The sequence below is a fragment of the Podarcis cretensis genome (genome assembly GCF_951804945.1).
Source record: "Podarcis cretensis genome assembly, chromosome: 5".
Lineage (NCBI taxonomy): Eukaryota > Metazoa > Chordata > Lepidosauria > Squamata > Lacertidae > Podarcis > Podarcis cretensis.
In genome coordinates this window covers 58,168,858-58,186,974 of record NC_137174.1, presented here as the reverse complement: position 1 = coordinate 58,186,974, position 18,117 = coordinate 58,168,858, and the positions used below count along the sequence as shown (strand labels likewise).

At 41.7% G+C, this 18,117-nt stretch overlaps 1 long non-coding RNA gene across 1 annotated transcript in view; it reads right to left on the bottom strand.

The window, feature by feature from the left end:
- LOC307216869 overlaps positions 1-18,117 on the bottom strand; it is a 67,494-nt gene that overhangs the window by 13,742 nt on the left and 35,635 nt on the right. The window contains exon 2 of the long non-coding RNA XR_013839354.1: positions 5,742-5,953. This is a non-coding gene — a long non-coding RNA (uncharacterized lncRNA). The remainder of the gene's footprint in view (positions 1-5,741; positions 5,954-18,117) is intronic.

Sequence of the window (18,117 nt, the reverse complement as noted above, 5' to 3'; positions counted from 1 at the left end):
CCACATACTTCCAAATCTTTCTGACCCTGCTCCGTTGGGTAATCCATCTCGGTGTGCAATTTATAAGTGACTTATTCAAAGATTTCTAATAATGTGGAATCTGAAACAAAAAAACCCTTGTGCTTTATGTATTGCTGCTAGATTCTGTCAACAAGGACATCATTATCATTAACAAATCAAGTTATTTTGCAAGACTTGAAAGCTGCTCTGCTGTCAGCCAACTCCAGGCTGAGTCCTCTTTCCTGGCAGCAGCGTTTGAAAGGATGATATATGGCACGCAAAGGGAGGAAGGATATGTTTAATGGCAGATGGAAGTGTTCTATTGATTACACAGACAAGACATGAAATACTGACATAGGTGGCCTGTTATAGAATTTACTAAACATTTATGGAGAGCAGTGGAACACTCAGTGGCTCAACACTCAAAATGCTTTCTCTCTCCCCAGGAAGGCACTGAGGATGAAGACTTTACTTCTTGTTCCAGACTGCTTGGCACAGTTCAGCTTCTGATTTGTCCAGCCTGGGTATTAGAGGGCTGCACTGTAGCCAGGAATAAAATGCTGTTCCTATCCCCACCTCAAACGTTCTTCACCTGCACATTTCCTTTTAAGCTTCAGAAATCTTTTCCAAGTTCCAAACACCAGATTTTTGCATTGCTTGCTCACTCTGGCATGCTAGTGGGTTTTAGTTTTATCATTTGTGTAATCATTTATGTAATATTTATTGTCAGTTCATAACAATATAATAAATATGAATCCCCAAGGATGTGCTCTACAAGGAGCTAGCTTCAGGCACAGGACTCATGGGTAGACCAACTCTGTGTTACAAAGATGTCTGCAAAGGTGACATGAAGGCTGGCAACATCAACCCCACTGTGTGGAAATCCCTTACAGAAGATCACAGTACCTGGAGACAGTCAGGTCGCGTATCCATAGCAGTGAGCAGAGGAGAAATGACTGCTGGGAGCAGAGATGGATTATGGAGAATGCAACAAGTTCAACTGCACTGGGCACAGAGGCTTGGGGGCACCACAGGGGTGCCAGAACTATGATGTAGAATGGAAGGCGAGAGGTGAGTGGCACCAAATTATGGCATCACACAGGGCGCTGCTGAAATTTGAGACCCCAAGGTCCACCACTGCTGGGCGTAGCCACAGTACATCTGTATCAGCACAACCGGATGCCTTCATCTGCCCCAGCTGCATTAAAACATGTCACTCCCATATCAGTCCCTACAGCTACAGCGGGTGCTGTAACTCTCCAATGGTTTGACTTCACCCCCAAAGGTGCACTCCTCCATTTTCTCCCGAGACAGACGGATGCCAACAACTGAATAAATATGTTATACTAATTATCTGTGCAAGCATTTTATGAACTCTAGTTATTCTACCAATGTTCACAATGTGCCTTAATGTGCATTGAGTTCCACAGGACGACCACAAATCACATTTGTTGACTCCTTGGTATCTTGCTGCTAAATTCATCACAGAAGTCCTAATTCTTGCATTATGGAAGCAAGTAAATAACATAAGCAGGATAACTTGGTTCATTCTATTTGTGATCTGATGTAGCATCATTTACTAAGTGAGACAGGCTCAGTAACCCACATATGCTGCCAGGTGAAGCTGCTGGTGGGTTTTATTTCTTATCATGCTTCTGGTTGTTTTAACCTTCTTATCATGCCCATCAGTGTGGTATCAGTTCATTTGGCACAGAGATTGAAATCTGGAGGAAAAAGTAGCACAAAGGTGGCAGCTGGTAAGACAACAGCATCAGATGCATATAATTTCTTTCAAAATTAGATTTATTGAAGTCCTGTCTAGTGGAAATCACTGTAGCATGGAACACTCAGCATATGGATTTGATCATTGACTTATGCCTGACTACATTTTTCATTAGGGGAAATATTGGCTGTGAATGTTTTGACCTCATAATCTCTGTATTTTAAACAATAACCAGTGGAAAACCAAACTAGAGCAGGGAGCTAGACATTTTGTCTCAAGTACTCTATTGTGCTTAGGAATGAGTACCTGTAAAAAAAAAATAGAAACCAGACATTGCTTAAAGAAAGGAGTTCTTTCTCTGCCTTATCACTGACAAGTATAGAGAACAGGTGGCAATCCCATTTTCTTCAATGGCTAAATGAAAGATGCTCCTGCTTCCAAGTTGAATTTTTATTTATATATATCTGCTTCATCAGAACAGTTTTGCAAAGGAGCTATAGGCCTCTGTGTGCATTGTGGAGGGACAGAATGGTATAAAGCATGGTTAGGGAGGCAGATTCCAAACCCCACCCTCAAATGGCAAATAAATGATCATTGGGACATGTTTTCAATGCCTGTGGAGATGAAACTACCGAAAGGCCACATAAAAAAGGGCAGTCTGAGGTCTGCCATGTCTTACCCTCGGAGAGGGATTTAAGATGGTGAGGCCACCAGGAACACAGCCAAAGGATTTGAAGTCCAAGCACTGAACACACCAGGGGATTTGATTGATTTGATTGTGGGTGACTCATATTTAATCCTGACAAAGATCTGAGGGTCTTTCACTGAACTTGTAGTGCCAGCTGAAGAAAAGACCAAGGTCAACATTTCTGGTTCAGGGCCCAAATGACCATGACTGAATACCACCATTTTTATAGCATCAGGAGGAAGTGAGATAAAGATCACGCACTTCGTTTTGCCACACCCAAACATGTAGCAGACAGTTTTATAGCAATGGCACTAGACTTAATAAAACTTGCTTTGTATCATTTTAGAACTTTCTTTGTGAGCATTCATTTTCTAGCGCTGGAAGGAATCCTCAACCTGCGTCTCACTTTTGGACAATTTTGATTTGATTTCCAGGTTTTGACATAGCCATTAGTTATTAAGAGAAATTATTTCTATTGTTGTTGTTGGATCATTTTTTAAAAATTAGCTCCAGGCAGCATCACAGAACAAAGAAACAGAATACCCGTGAACAGAGTTAATCACAAATGGCTAATTATTTCACCCCATCTCTCCCTCCCGAAATCATGAAATATTATCCCCATGAAAAAAGGAAAAGGTATCTTCACTCATTATCTCTTCATGGATTTTATGCACCTAATTCATCAAACTAGAAACACTTCCTGCTTGTCTCCTATCAGTTTTGGAATAAAGCTGGTGACCCCACAGATTCTAACTGCTGGAGGTGACGCTTCTAATTTATATCTCCCAGGAAATGCCCCAAACTTATAGTCCTTCCAGCTGTGGACAGAACTTTGTGGAACATTCCCCAATTGAGGCGCATGTTAACATTGCCAGTTTGAATGATTTTCTGTGAGAACAAAGGCATTTAGCCTTGAAAGGTGTTGCTGTGTCTTTAACAACTGCACGGCAGCACAATCTTTGCTTAGACGAGGGATGCTACCTCTGCCACATTCTTCACCAGCTAAGAAACAATTCAAAAAGAAAGAAATGTAGGACCCAGGAGTGCACTACAAGTTCATCATGTCCTCATTCCTGAATGGAATTGTTTCTACAAACATGAAATAGTCAGCAGAATTCTTAGTTTCCTCAAACTTTGGTGATTCTTGTCACAATATGTTAAGAAGACGCTGCTGGATCAGACCAAAGATTTGTCCTGTTCTCACAGTGGCCAATCAGAGGTCTGTGGAGAGCTTGCAAGCAGCCCTGGACCACAAGAGCACTCTTCCCTCCTGCAGTTTCCAGCCATTTATTTATTGCGTTTATATCCCATCTTTGCATCCAAGGAGCTTAAGATGGCATGTACACTGTTCTCCCCCTTCCTAATTTAAGCCCTACAACAACAATGTGAGGTATGGTAGGTTACGCTGAAAGGCAGTGACTGGCCTAGTGGGGGTTTGAACCCTGGTCTCTCCCAGCTGCTATTCTGACACTCTGACCAAAGGGGCTCTCAAATTAATTTTCTGCAGGAATAGCCATTCAGCAAACACACAGGGAGCTGTTTTGTTCTGAGTCAAACCAATGGTCTATGTTGTTCAGTATTTTCTTCTACACTTATATCAGGTCAAGCAATTTGTTCGTTCAAGCCAGTACTGTCTATTGCGACTGACAACAGCTCTCCAGGGCCTTAGTCCTTCCCATAACCTGGCTGCCACCAGATTTCTTGAGATATCACCCTTTCCCTTAGATAACCAGTAGGTCACGTGTTTTGCAGCATAATTTCTCGTTGGAGTTCCTAAAACATAAGAAGCCCTCTCCAGAGCAACTCAGAGCAGGGCTTTTGGTGGGGCTGCCTCTGTTTTCTGGAACAACATTCCTGTTGATATACAGAATTCCTAAAAGTGCCCACTATCTGTACTTTCTGGAAACAAGTGAGGAGATTTTTGTTTTGACAAGCTTTACCAGCTGGTCTCTGCCTTGGATCCTTATTTTGCTTTGTTTTCAAACTCATTTTTAGTTTTTTTATACAGTTTCAAAATTACAGTGGTACCTCGGGTTACAGACACTTCAGGTTACTCACGCTTCAGGTTACAGACTCCGCTAACCCAGAAATAGTACCTCGGGTTAAGAACTTGGCTTCAGGATGAGAACAGAAATCGTGCTCTGGCAGTGCGGCAGCAGCAGGAGGCCCCATTATCTAAAGTGGTGCTTCAGGTTAAGAACAGTTTCAGGTTAAGTACGGACCTCCGGAACGAATTAAGTACTTAACCCGAGGTACCACTGTATAGCATTATAATATTGGGTTGAATTCTGAACGAGGTGCTGGTTAAGCAAACACTTGACTATGATGACCATGTACCAAAGTCTTGGGAGACACATGCTAAACTCTGTGTAATCCACTTTGCAAAGAAGCTCAGTGTGACTCAGTCTTTTGTCTCAATCCCAGCTACTGAAGTAAAGGCAGAAATCCTGAACTTGGAGCAAAATCACACACTGAACATAAAAAACCCTGGATCCAAACACAGCCCAGCATACTGTTTCCACTGAGCTGTGTGATGGCCCTGGGCAGACTTGTAAGCAGAGCATGAAGAGGACAGCTTTTTCCTGTTGTGTTGTTTATCTCAGTTATCTAATACTAAGAGGTATGCTGTCTCTGTATATGGGGATGTGATTTAACAGTATGGATTGACTGCCCAATCCTCTATGAATTGTCTAATTTTCATTTAAAAGACCCAACTAAGCTGAGAACCACCAACATTTTCTTTGCAAAAAATTCTATACCGCCAACATTAAGGGGGGAAAACTATCATGATGGTAAGCAGGATAAAACCAGCAATAAAATTACATCCGTCGAAGAAATACAAATCACAAATTGCTACCATCCTTGTGGTAGCAAACTCCATGAATTCATTTTTTAAAAGTTAGTCAAATTGTTAGTTCACCTTGGACACTTTGTGGCAGCAACACAATTAATAACATTAATTCATTAGCTGAATGTGTGTTGTCTTCAGAAATACGGCTATCCAACACTCTGAAAGGGAGAGGGGTTGGGGTTACAAGGGGGAGTGCCAAGCTTTGTGTAAGCCAAAATCATGACATCACATCAAAATGATGCTTGGAGAATAAATGTTTTAAAAGGAAGCGCCAATATAGAAAGGTTTACTGCAGGAAATTTAGCAAGCCTGGCAAAGAGCTACAGCCCAGGAAACGAGCACTAGAATGTCAATACAGTGGCATTTTAACAGCTTTTATTAATGTTTGAAAGCAAACAGCAGGTGTGGAATGGGCCAGGAAAAGCAATTGTATCAACAGAATCATAGCTTGTCATCTGCATACCTATAACCCAACTGACCTTTGGGGTTTCTTTCTGCATTCAGGAGTCATGTTCTCATTTATTTGTTCCATTCTGCATTCAAAACGTGGTCTTAAAAGGGGAGGGCAGAGAATCCAGTCGCATGAAAACTTGTGGGGCAGAGTCCTGCCGGATTTCAGAGCGAAACCTTGTTATATATTGCTTCCAGCACAAGCCTTTTCCGTAAAAAAGCAAATGCAAAAGGGGACCATCTGGGGGAATGAAAACACATTTGAATCAATAGGATAAAGTTAACAGAATAAAAATAAAATAAAATAGAATGAACCAAATGGGATAAAAATTCCTGTGGATATATTAACACTGAATACCAGATTTCAGGGCAGCTGTGAAATCGTAATATTGGGCCAAAACCTCTTATGGTGTAACCCTGTACAGCTTTCATCAATGATGTGTTGCACCTGGTTGGATTTTGAAGAGCTTTTTAAGGAGATAGTTACAAATCAGGATAATGTAAGCCTCCAAGTCTTTCCCAGGTCTTGACGGTGGGGGAAGGACCCAGGCCCAATCCTGGCTGAAAGTTATCCTTGCCCTCCAGTGCAGAAGAACCCATAGTACTAAAATTACTGGAGACATGTTTATATCCTGGCTGGCTGCTTTGGGATGAGATGGGAGAATGTGGGACTCCTGGGGAACTTTGGGGAGCCAATAAGATGTAGTATTCCAGTCAATGCAAGCATGAAAATCTGCACTTTCCAGTTCATGTGCCCCAAATGTAACTGTGTTAGTTCCCTGCTCTGTTCTGAAGTTCAGGCACAAACATAACATTAACTACCAAAAGCCAGGAGCTCAGTTTGACACCCTCCCTTAAGTGTTCCCAGTGGTTAGGAAATAAAGAGCTTCTGTCAAATCAGATGTGCCATGGGAGTTCTATGAATGGATTTCACAATTTATTTATTTTTTTTCAATTTGCAAAACCAGTTGTAGAGACTTGGATTGGGGCTGCAAGGAGCTTAACCTTCCCCAGCCGACACACATGATTTCCCTGTTGAAAATCACACCGATACACCACAAAGCTGCTATTTAGAAGAACACAGTCAGCACACAGTGTTATGCCTGCAGGTTTTGTCCAATTGAAGCTAATAGCATCTTCAGAGAAATGATTCTCTGTGGAAAAAGATAGCAGGGGCAAACCTCACACACAGCCCTGACCTAGGCACAGGGAGAGGGCTTGCAGCTCCTTCAGACCCTGACCAAAATGGTCATTAGCAAAGGTGGGTGGCACCCTGTGGGGCTTGTAGGGTGAAATACAGGAAGGTCAGCAGTAGATAGAGCCAGAGCCAATGGCTGGCAGCATGGGCATAGCCTGGGGGGCAGGGGGGCAGCTGCCCCCTTAAATAAATCAATAAATCAATAAAAAAACTAACTGTGATTCTGCCTGCCCCTCTCCCCCCCAACAGCAAAAATCCTGGCTACACCCATGGCTGGCAGAGCTCATTTTCCACTTTCCATCTTCTAGGTGACAACAATGAGCAGGGCCTTTTTAGCTATAGCACCTCACCGCTACACCACTCTTCTCCCTCCTCCCTTCATTCACCAAATCCCATCCCTAATTATCTTTAGAATGAGACTGAAAGCATTCTCCTCAGCTCCTAATGCAGTTTAATTTTCCTGCCGTGTCTTTTTGCCAGATTTAATTTTTGACTTTGTTCTAAGTACTTTCATTTTATCCTTTCATAGTGATGTTTACCTTGACATCTGCCTCATGAATCAGTATGATTAATAGGCAGGTGCTGTGTTCTATTAACCATAGACTTGTGTTTTAAGAATTTTGTCCTGAGCAGGACCCAGTAGCTGAAGAGAGAGCGGGCAAGAGGAAAATAATAGAAGCAGAAAACATTTTTTTTATACAAATACCGTAAATACTGAGAATGTGATTGGATGTCCTGAATAAGAATCTCCTTAAAAATCATTAGAATCTCTTTCTGGTGGATAAAGGAGTAAATAGAAAAGGAGGGAATACATATTTCCAATAGATACATAAATAAATGAGGCAGAAGTTAAGAATAGCAAGGTAACTGTATTTGAACCAGAAGCATAGGGGACTCTTACTAATCCACAGTCCCATTTCCTGCTGCCCTGAGGGTGTTCCCACCCTAATACTGACCTGAGAACATGACCACTTAGCTTAAGAGACAGGCTTGGTAGAATGGCTGCCAGCCATCAGCTAAAATACTTACTTGTCAGCATCTCCTTTGTCCAGAAAATACTTTGACATACTACACTGCAACAGCTTCAATGGGGATATTTTTATACAATGATTTGATAGCTGATGTGTGATATTTCCTTTTACCTGCCCTCACTTCTTTCCTTCCTAGACGTTGTCCAGAGCTGAAAGCACTCACCAGTTAGTCCATATGATTAAATGACAGACTTGATAATCACAGCCATTTAAATATTAAAAGACCACTAATTCCTACTGTGATATTCCTAAAATTTATAATGAAATCTTCCAAATGCTTGTAGAGCTTAGTACTCCACCTAAAGTTTGGGAACTTAAATATAGCGCTAGCCCTTGGTTTGATGATGAATGTTTCCAGCTAAAAAGAAAACTGCGCCAAACATTTAAAAATAATCGCACTAAACTAGAGCCCTCTTATCTTGATGAAAAAAGAAAATACCATTATATTCTGGCCGAAAAGAAACAGAAATACGCAACCCAAAAATGGCTACAATTATTCGACTCAATTCAGAGTAAAAACAACAAAGCGTTCTGGAGCCTAGTGTACGGAGGACTGAAAGCCGAAAATCAACTAACTCTGCCACCAATTGCAGAATCCAAATGGTCCCAATACTTTACATCTGTATTTAACAATCTACACGGTGAGCTTAAAGGAAATGAAACCATTAAAAATAAAATTAATAAACTCCAGGAGTGGCCAAGGGTAGAGGAAGAGGAAATTAGAGAGATAGTTAAAAACTTCAAATCGGGGAAATCTCCTGGGCCAGACGGTCTACCAATAGAACTATTTAAGACCTATATAGATTGGTGGGCAGAACCCTTAGCTCAATTGTTTACTCTTATAGATAAATATGGGACCATACCTGAGATATGGTTAAGATCAATAATTATTCCAATCTTTAAAAATGGCGACCCAAAAGAACCAAGGAATTATAGACCGATAAGCCTACTATCAGTGATAGGGAAAATCTACGCTAAGCACCTCTTATCTAAACTTCTTACCTGGATGAAAAATCTAAATTTACCAGGGAAAGAACAAATAGGTTTCTCCAAAGGTTGCTCTACTCTAGACCACTGTCTTACACTTATGCATCTGGTTGAAAAATACAGATCCCAAAGGCAATCTAAGATATACGCTGCTTTTGTAGATTTTCGTGGTGCATTCGACTCAATTGACCGCCCAAAGTTGTGGAGGAAACTCACAGAATTAAAAATTGATCAGCGCTTATTGATTCTAATGCAAAATCTACATTCTTCCAATACCTGTCAAGTCAAACTTAACACCAAAGGTCACCTCTCCTCAGACATCCCAAACTCGAAAGGGGTAAAACAAGGGTGTATTCTTGCCCCCTTTCTATTTAATTTATTTTTATCAGACTTGCCAGATTACCTTCAAAAAATAGAATCACATGCCCCTAAACTCAATCAGAAACCAGTTCCTCTCTTATTATACGCAGACGATGCTGTCTTACTATCACTAACGAGCTTGGGTCTGAAACGTCTTATATCTTCACTGATCCTTTACTGCGAATGTAACAAACTCTCTATAAATTATGAGAAGACAAAAATTTTGGTCTTCTCGAATGGTTGGAAATTAGAGAAATGGAAAATAAGAGGGCAAGAAATCCAACAAGTGAAAATCCATAGATATCTGGGAATCTTATTCCAGAGCAACTTAGGGTGGGCAACCCATCGCACAAATGCCATAAAACAGGCAAAGTGCATCTCATCAGCAGTTGCCCGTTTTTATTATCAGAAAGGTAATCAATTTATTCCTGCGGCCAATCAGATATTTCAAGCAAAAGTGCAATCCCAGATATTCTATGGTATCCCGCTATGGGTCCAAGCATATAACAGTGATATAAAAAAGATTCACTCCAGCTTTTTGAGACGTATTCTTGGACTCCCTCTTATGATCAAATATGAAACAATGTGTGCAGAAATAGGCATACACACAATGGAATACTGGGCATGGTCCACCTCAATAAAGTATTGGTTACGCTGCCATTTTCGCTGCCCTCCATCAAGTCTGCTCGCTGATTTGCTCAAAGACCCTTATAAATCAAGATGGTATCAGCACCTTGAAAAAAAAATTGAATCTTTAGGCATCGAGCTGGAGCTCCTGTACAATTCTAATGAGCAATATATTCTCCATAATATCCTAACTAGACTAAAGGATGTCGAGAGACAAAATATTATGGCAGCTGTAAACAAAATTTGCTCCCCCAGATTCTACGATTTAAATATCTCAGATTGCAGAGCCAATTACGTCTCTAAATTAATAATCCCAGCCCAACGTAGGGCTTTTATGCTGGCCCGTTTGAATGTTTTTCCCTCAGCATTTGTCTGGGGAAGATATCAAAACATTCCCAGAAGCAAGAGATTCTGCAGATGTTCTATGAATGTCCCGGACACTGTAGAGCATATCCTCTTTCATTGCCCATTGTACAGTACGCTCCGTCAACGCGTGCTGTCCCCCCTTTCGGGTGGTCTGGAACCCCAGCAAGCTGAATGTGTGGGACTCTACCTATCCGACGCTGACCAAAGGGTAACGGCGGGGGTAGCCGAGTTTTTGGCAGCAGTCCTCCAAGGAGCAGGTTAACAAGGAAAACCACTGATTCTATATGTATATATTTATATTTGTATGTAGCCAACTCCTGCCTTTTTATATATATCTCAAGGCTTTTATATGTTATTTTCCTTTTATGGTTTTACCTGCATAATGCCTAATAAAGGTTTGATAAGTAAGTAAGTAAATATTAAAAGGTGAATTTTAAATCAGGCTTCAATAGGACTTCTTCTGTCTATGTGCGAGGGATCAGGATGGAAGGCGTTGTTGTAAACAATTGATCGCATTTACTCATTCAGAGAATGACTTGCCAGACAATCATTTGCCAGACAATGAATGACTTGCCTGTGGAACTATTTCCATCAAAGATCTTGAGATGATATCACGTTCACTGAAATGCTGTATCAAATTTTTCAAATAATAAGTCAAAATCAGGACTATTAATTGACCCAGATCCTTCATTTGGGTGACACCTCTGGTATTCTGTTTGTCTTCACCTTGCAATTCTCCCTGCTTTCTCCCCCAATGCCCAATGACAATGATGTTTGTTCCCCCCAATGACAATGATGCCCCCCCAATAACAATGATGTTAACAATCTCTCAAAATAGTAGCTGCGCCAACGAGAATCTACATTTCCGCCATTCGCATGCCATGAAAACTTAAATGCTGCTATTTTCCACAGCACATCAAAGGAATGGAGCAGCTTTGGGGATAATATGGATTAACATAAACTCCCTCAGATCACGTGCCTTGCTGGGCTTGCAAAGTGGGATTCCATAATCAGATTTCAGTTGGGCTTGCTCTCAGAGAGAGGGTGCTGAGTTCCATTGTATAGAAATGGATACTGTATTGGGCAACAGCGTGTAGATGTGTTGACTGAGCAGTTTACTGGGGAAATCTCTCCTGTGGGGCCTAGATATCCAGCAAATTTATACCTATTGTATAATATCTGAGGTGGCTTCCTCCAAAGAATCCTGGGAGCTGTAGGTTGGTATGGATGCTGGGGAGCCTCTCTCAGAGTTCCCCAGCCCCCCTCATAAAACTACAACTCCCAGCATCCCCTGGAGAGGTGGAATGACCAAGTGGTTTTGTCTGCAGGGTAGATGATCACATGCCCCTTGTCTTCTTTCTAGATAGTTCAACAGCAACTTTGTTTTCAACCTCAAGAGAGAGAGGCCATATTTTCAGGTGATGGGGAGGACATGCTTTCATAGAGCTTGCCCATCATCTATCTGGGTCTGTGTTTCTCCAACTGTTGGGAAAGCATCCCAAGGTGGATGTTGGCAGTTGCTAGGGGGGACACAACTCTGTCTTCACTGATTCTCCCCATCCCATATTTTATGTCTGCCTTGCCTGGGCCTGAAGGCAGAATGTTGGCTGGCACTTTCTCCCTGCAACCCAATCAGTGTAGCACAAGTGGTTGTGTGCTGTATTAGCTGGGAAAGAGAAGACATTTTGCCTTAGGTCAGAGAGACAAGCGTGCCTTGGCTGTTCTCACTTTCCCTGCCTGGCAAGCAGCACAGTGAGCTCTCTTGGGCCATCTGGAAGTGTCTTCACCAAATGCATTTCTTGCCTTTCAAATGCTTCTGACATTGGTCATGTCATCAGTCCCTATGCCCCTTCCTCCCCTTCTGGTCTATGGCACACCATACAATCTCCATATACTCAGATATTGTATGTGTATCCATGTGCACATGATTTTCATGGGTGGGCAGTGGTGGAGCAGCAACACACTCGCTACACTTTGGGTGGGAATGCAAAGTTTCAGATCAGATAAATCCTGTTTTTTCCTGTTTGCAGCCAAAGAACAGTGCTGGTTGGTAGCCCTTTGACAATCTTGAAGCCACCTCCCCTTCCTTTGGAGAAGTTACCTAAAACATTTAGTCTTATTTTTATACTACTAATAATAGGCCAGACAAATGCTTAATCAGACAAACAGACAAAGCACTTTGGGGCAGGGGAAACAATTAGAAAGGCAGACTGCTGTCCCAGTGGAAGAGTGGCAAAGAGGAGAAGAAAGAAATCAGCCTTGGATGAAGCAAGTCTGTGTTATCAAAGAGCCATGTTGGAAGAAAGGTAAGCTCACACCATGGAAGAAAATAACCCAAAGTGACATCTGTGCACAGGGAGCCTGAATGCAGCCACTGAAGCTTCATTTATCTGCTATCTGTTAATTGCTTTGAGATATTTTCATAGGAGGCAATTCATAAATTAAATAAATGTACCCATAAATTAAATGCATAAATCTTAACTAATATTTTAGAAATATTTGGAAATGGCATGTCCTACCATCGAATGTAGCCATAATATGTAAGAAATGACCCATATCTTTCAAATCCATTATTTTGATGGAACAATCCCACATTGGTTATGGGTACTGTATATTATTCAATACTAGATATTGTTAAATGGCATATTGGCAAGTTTTATTCAAATATGTACTGTATATATTACAGTGATATATATTGCAGCGATATATAATGTCTCCAAGCACAATTCAAAGTGTTGGTGCTGACCTTTAAAGCCATAAACAGCCTTGGCCCAGTATACCTGAAGGAGCGTCTCCTCCTCCATCATTCAGCCCGGACACTGAGGTCCAGCGCCGAGGGCCATCTGGTGGTTCCCTCACTGCAAGAAGTGAGGTTTACAGGGAACCAGACAGAGGGCCTTCTCAGTAGTGGCCCCTTCCCTGTGGAACACCCTCCTGTCAGATGTCAAGGAAATAAACAACTATCCGACTTTTAGAAGACATCTGAAGGCATCCCCATTTAGGGAAGTTTTTAATGCTTGATGTTTTATTCTGTTTTTAATGTTCTGTTGAAAGCTGCCCAGAGTGGCTGGGGAAACCTAGCCAGATGGGCGAGGTAGAAATAATAAGTTGTTGTTGTTTTAATATTATAATTTTATTACATATTATGGCTACTGTACTATTATCATATTTATTCATTTTCTGTAAACCACTTTTGAGTGTCTTTGTGGTAAAGACAGCATGCAAACAAACTGGCTGTAAGGTTTGTGCTACTGCAGCTGAAGTGTACTGGGTAAGTAACAGAGGAACTATCCAACTCTGCTCAGTTGCCTGATTAAACCAGCCTTGACTGCACAAACTCCGGGGTAAAGGAATGTGTCCACAATCCTCCTCAATGGCCTCTGCAAAGTCAATGAAACATCCTTCTTCCTCACCACAGCAAACACTTCCATGACTGGGGCTGCAGAGCTGGGAGTCTCTGTGGTTAGAATTGAACTGAAATGAATTTTCGTGAAAGTATGTCCTATTGATATTCGTTTAATACGAAGGTCCAAACAGACATGCTATGAGAGAATGGTGATTGGCTCTTCTGACCTTCTCAACTGGCAGGGGATCTTGTTCTGAACGGAGCAGAGTCACTGCAGGGAGGTGGAGGGATATGCTTAATCCTTTCCCTAAAAAAAGAGTCAGAAACAATGCAGTCTTTCCTCCCAGCAGGGGTAATATCACCTTTCAATCCTTGTTTGCATGATCTTGAATGGGGAAACGTTGCAGGCAGAATTGGCTTCAAATACCCCCACCTCCCAGAAATCTTGTTCCAATCTAAATCAGAGAGCCCCACAATGGCTTTATTTTTTATTTATTTTTAAATGAGGAGATCTAATCAACATCGTGTTCGTTTTGGTCCTTAGTTCCAGGTGCTTCTCTTACTTTGGTCCTTCTCAGTCCTATAACTCTATTAAATGAGTTAAACCAACAAGGTAAGTGTAACCTGGAACTTAGGAACTGGGATTGCATATATCCTTCTGCTTTTGCTCCTCACTTCTCTCCCCACGTCTCATCCCTCCAAGAGGAGCACCAGCAGGCTGTGTTCATTGCCCAAAATGTCAGCGAGTCCCTGTCCTTCCAGTTAGAGGTGAATTGTTACTCTGAAAATATTTCATCCTTAATGCCTGCTGCATGAGCCGGAGCATGCATCTCCGTGGGGTTATGCTCTTTCTAATTTATCTGCTGTCCCAGTGTCCAGGTCAGATGTCTCCATTGCTCTCCACCCCCTGCCCTCCTCTCAGTTTTCAGAGACACTCCGTCTCCACTTACGCTCTCTCTCTTTTCTTTTCTCTCCCATCAGCAGAACATTACTCAGCCGATTGATAAATGAGGTCAGAAGTGGCCTGACAGCCATGTTGAATTTGGAAGCCTAATCTAGGCAGAAACTTGAAAATTGGGGGGCATGCTTCTCAAATGATCTTCAACTCAATGGGATGACAGTCCGTCATGTGCCAGTGCTCCCCTGCCCCACTCCCCTATTTTAAGAATGGGGCCGTGTTGCTTAAAGGGCTGAAAAGTACCAAATCAAGAATCATGCAAGTGGGATTACTGTGTGTGCCCACAACAGTTTTATGTACATATGGTTATTAAATGTCTCTGGGTTTGATATTATTCGAGACAGTGAGATCCAGGACTTAAGAATTTAGCTGTTGATATATGTGTGTTGCAGGGACGCAGGTGGCGCTGTGGGTTAAAGCCTCAGCGCCTAGGACTTGCCGATCGAAAGGTCGGCGGTTCGAATCCCTGCGGCGGGGTGCGCTCCCGCTGCTCGGTCCCAGCGCCTGCCAACCTAGCAGTTCGAAAGCACCTCCGGGTGCAAGTAGATAAATAGGGACCGCTTACCAGCGGGAAGGTAAACGGCGTTTCCGTGTGCGGCTCTGGCTCGCCAGAGCAGCGATGTCACGCTGGCCACGTGACCCGGAAATGTCTCCGGACAGCGCTGGCCCCTGGCCTCTTAAGTGAGATGGGCGCACAACCCCAGAGTCTGTCAAGACTGGCCCGTATGGGCAGGGGTACCTTTACCTTTATATGTGTGTTAATACACATTAGACATGCTGCCTTAATCAGGTGTGTTTTTAATTTGCGAGCAGAAATCCAGAAGTGGTTCTGGAGCCATTGTAAAACTGGAAAAACTGGGAGGGGGATGTCATCAGAAAGGTAGGATGATTAAGAAACCAAACATTGTGCATTTAATACACCTAATGCCCCTAAATAGAGACATATCCGTTCATTTGAATAGTCTGTATGGGTCTTGTCACGCCATCTTAAAGAAGATATAATGAAACTTTTTTTAAGTACTAAAAAGAGGAATGAAAATGAGTAGTGACAGTGAAAGGGGTTCCTTATGGTGGGAGATTTAAAAGGCTTATAGCGCAGTCCATAAATCAATTAAGACAGACTTTAAACTGATGGGAGCCCCACTGTAATTAGTTGAAACTGATTTAAGGCAATTTACATCTGCTCAATTACCTTGTGGACCGATCTTTATTTGTTCACTTTTTAAACTGTGTAAGTCGGTTACGATCCCAAAGCAGTTTACACTCAGTCTTTGATGCTGATGGTCACTGAGATATTGTATATTTTCATTACTGCTACTGTTATTCTTACTATCCACCCTTCACCAGCAGATCTCAGGGTGGGTTACAACAGTTTTGAAAATCTGAATTAAAAACAGTTGCAGTGTTACATACATATCTCAGGTGTCAAAGGGCAGTGTAAAGAGGTGCACCTTTAGCATTTACTGTGCGGACAGAATTCCACAACTTGGGGCTGCCACAGAGAATCCTCTCTCCCAAGCCACCCCACGGAAAACCTCTGAGGAAGGTGTAAGTACCAAGTGAGTCCCCTCAGGGTGATCTGAAGGAAAGGAAGCGGTCTTTCAGATACTTGGCTGCCAAAACCACATAACCCCAGTCCTGAAAGACCTACATTGGCTCCCAGTATGTTTCCAAGCACAATTCAAAGTGTTGGTGCTGACCTTTAAAGCCCTAAACAGCCTCGGTCCAGTATACCTGAAGCAACGTCTCCACCCCCATCATTCAGCCCAGACACTGAGGTCCAAATTTGAGGGCCTTCTGGCAGTTCCCTCCCTGCGAGAAGTGAAGTTACAGAGAACCTGGCAAAGGGCCTTCTTGGTAGTGGCGCCCACCCTGTGGAAGACCCTCCCATCAGATGTCAAGGAAATAAACAACTATCTGACTTTTGTTTATGGAAGTTTTTAATGTTTTATGTTTTATTGTATTTTTAAATATTTTGTTGGAAGCAGCCCAGAGTGGCTGGGGAAACCCAGCCAGATGGGTGGGGTATAAACAATAAATCATTATTGTTGTTGTTGTTGTTGCCTAAGCCGTTTAGGGCTTTGAACACTAATATGAGCAGCTTGAATTGGGTCTGGAAACAAACCTGGTAAGCAATGCAGGGGATTCAGAATGGGTGTTATATGAGTTCTAAAAGCAACCCAAGCCGGTAATCTTTTCTGCAAGTGCCCACTAAAGGACAAAATCAGAATGTCTCTTGATGTCTGAAAATACAGCAAAATTAGATATTAAGTATGATGCTGGGCCAAGTCAGAATTCTGGTGAAAGGTGTATAACAATTTCAACCTACCTGATAACAGCATAAGCAAGGAGCAACCCAGTTGCACCATAGATTGCTATGTTTAAATACCAGCATTGTCTAGAAGTTGATATTATTCAAATTAGTTACTTCCTGCTGAGAAGAGCTCCTAACCAATAAAGCTTAATCTGATGCCAACAGTTGCTCTGGAAAGGAGAATTTCTCATGTTTCATATGAAGCCTGATTATGTTTTTTTGGCACAAGAGAAACCAAGGATCTTGCGCATTATCTTTTGACACGCTCCTTTCGCATATCAGTTAGAATCAAATTTCTTCCCCAGCTGTTGACAGATAAGGAAAATTGATCAGATCTTCAAAAGACAGACTTTCTATTAGCAAATAGATGTTAAGGACTATTACATAACCAGCCATTTATTCCTTCGAATTATCTAAATCTCATGCTGCTTTTGTTGTGAATGGCTAGCATGATCATTGTAATGACAATTAATTGTAGTTGACCTACCTCTTGCCATTTGTAATCATTCGTAAGATATGAGTCCCATCGTTAAACGTTTTATATATTGTAGCTTGCATTTATTTAATGACCTGTGGTCAACATGGAAATAAAACTGGGGAGAACTACACTAAACTGAAAATCAGAACAAGCGAGTGAACACTGGTAATCTTTCCAGAACTGTCCTGTTTCTTGGATATTTCCTCTGTAGCATCTGATTAGGCATAAGCAATTCTATCAATTTTGATTTCACTCAATTTCTCATTTTTCCAATCTTAAATTCAATTCTCCATTTTTCTGTGTTAGTTTGTAGATGATGCATTAGTTGATGAAAATTCATCAACATTTTAATGCAAATTTCTCTTAATATATATGTGTTTGTCCTAACATACGCATTTTTGAAAAACAAATTTCCCAAACATAACACATTTTTTGCATGTTAATTTCACTAGTATTTGCATGTTTAGGCACACTAAATCCGATCTAGGATATATATTTTTGTATGCATTTCTTGGCTGAAGAACTGCCTTGCAAAATTCAGAGAAGTGCAAGTGTCAAAGAACGGTTGTGTTTCAGTTCATGTTTGTTTCACAGAGTGCAAATTTGGTAAGTTTGCCTTTAAATGCCAACAGAATCAAATTTCTCCCACTTCCCTGCATCTGATTTAAGTAATAGCTGAAGACAAGATACTGGGATGGAGCCTGGATAGCTCAGTTGGTTAGAGCATAGTGCTGATAACG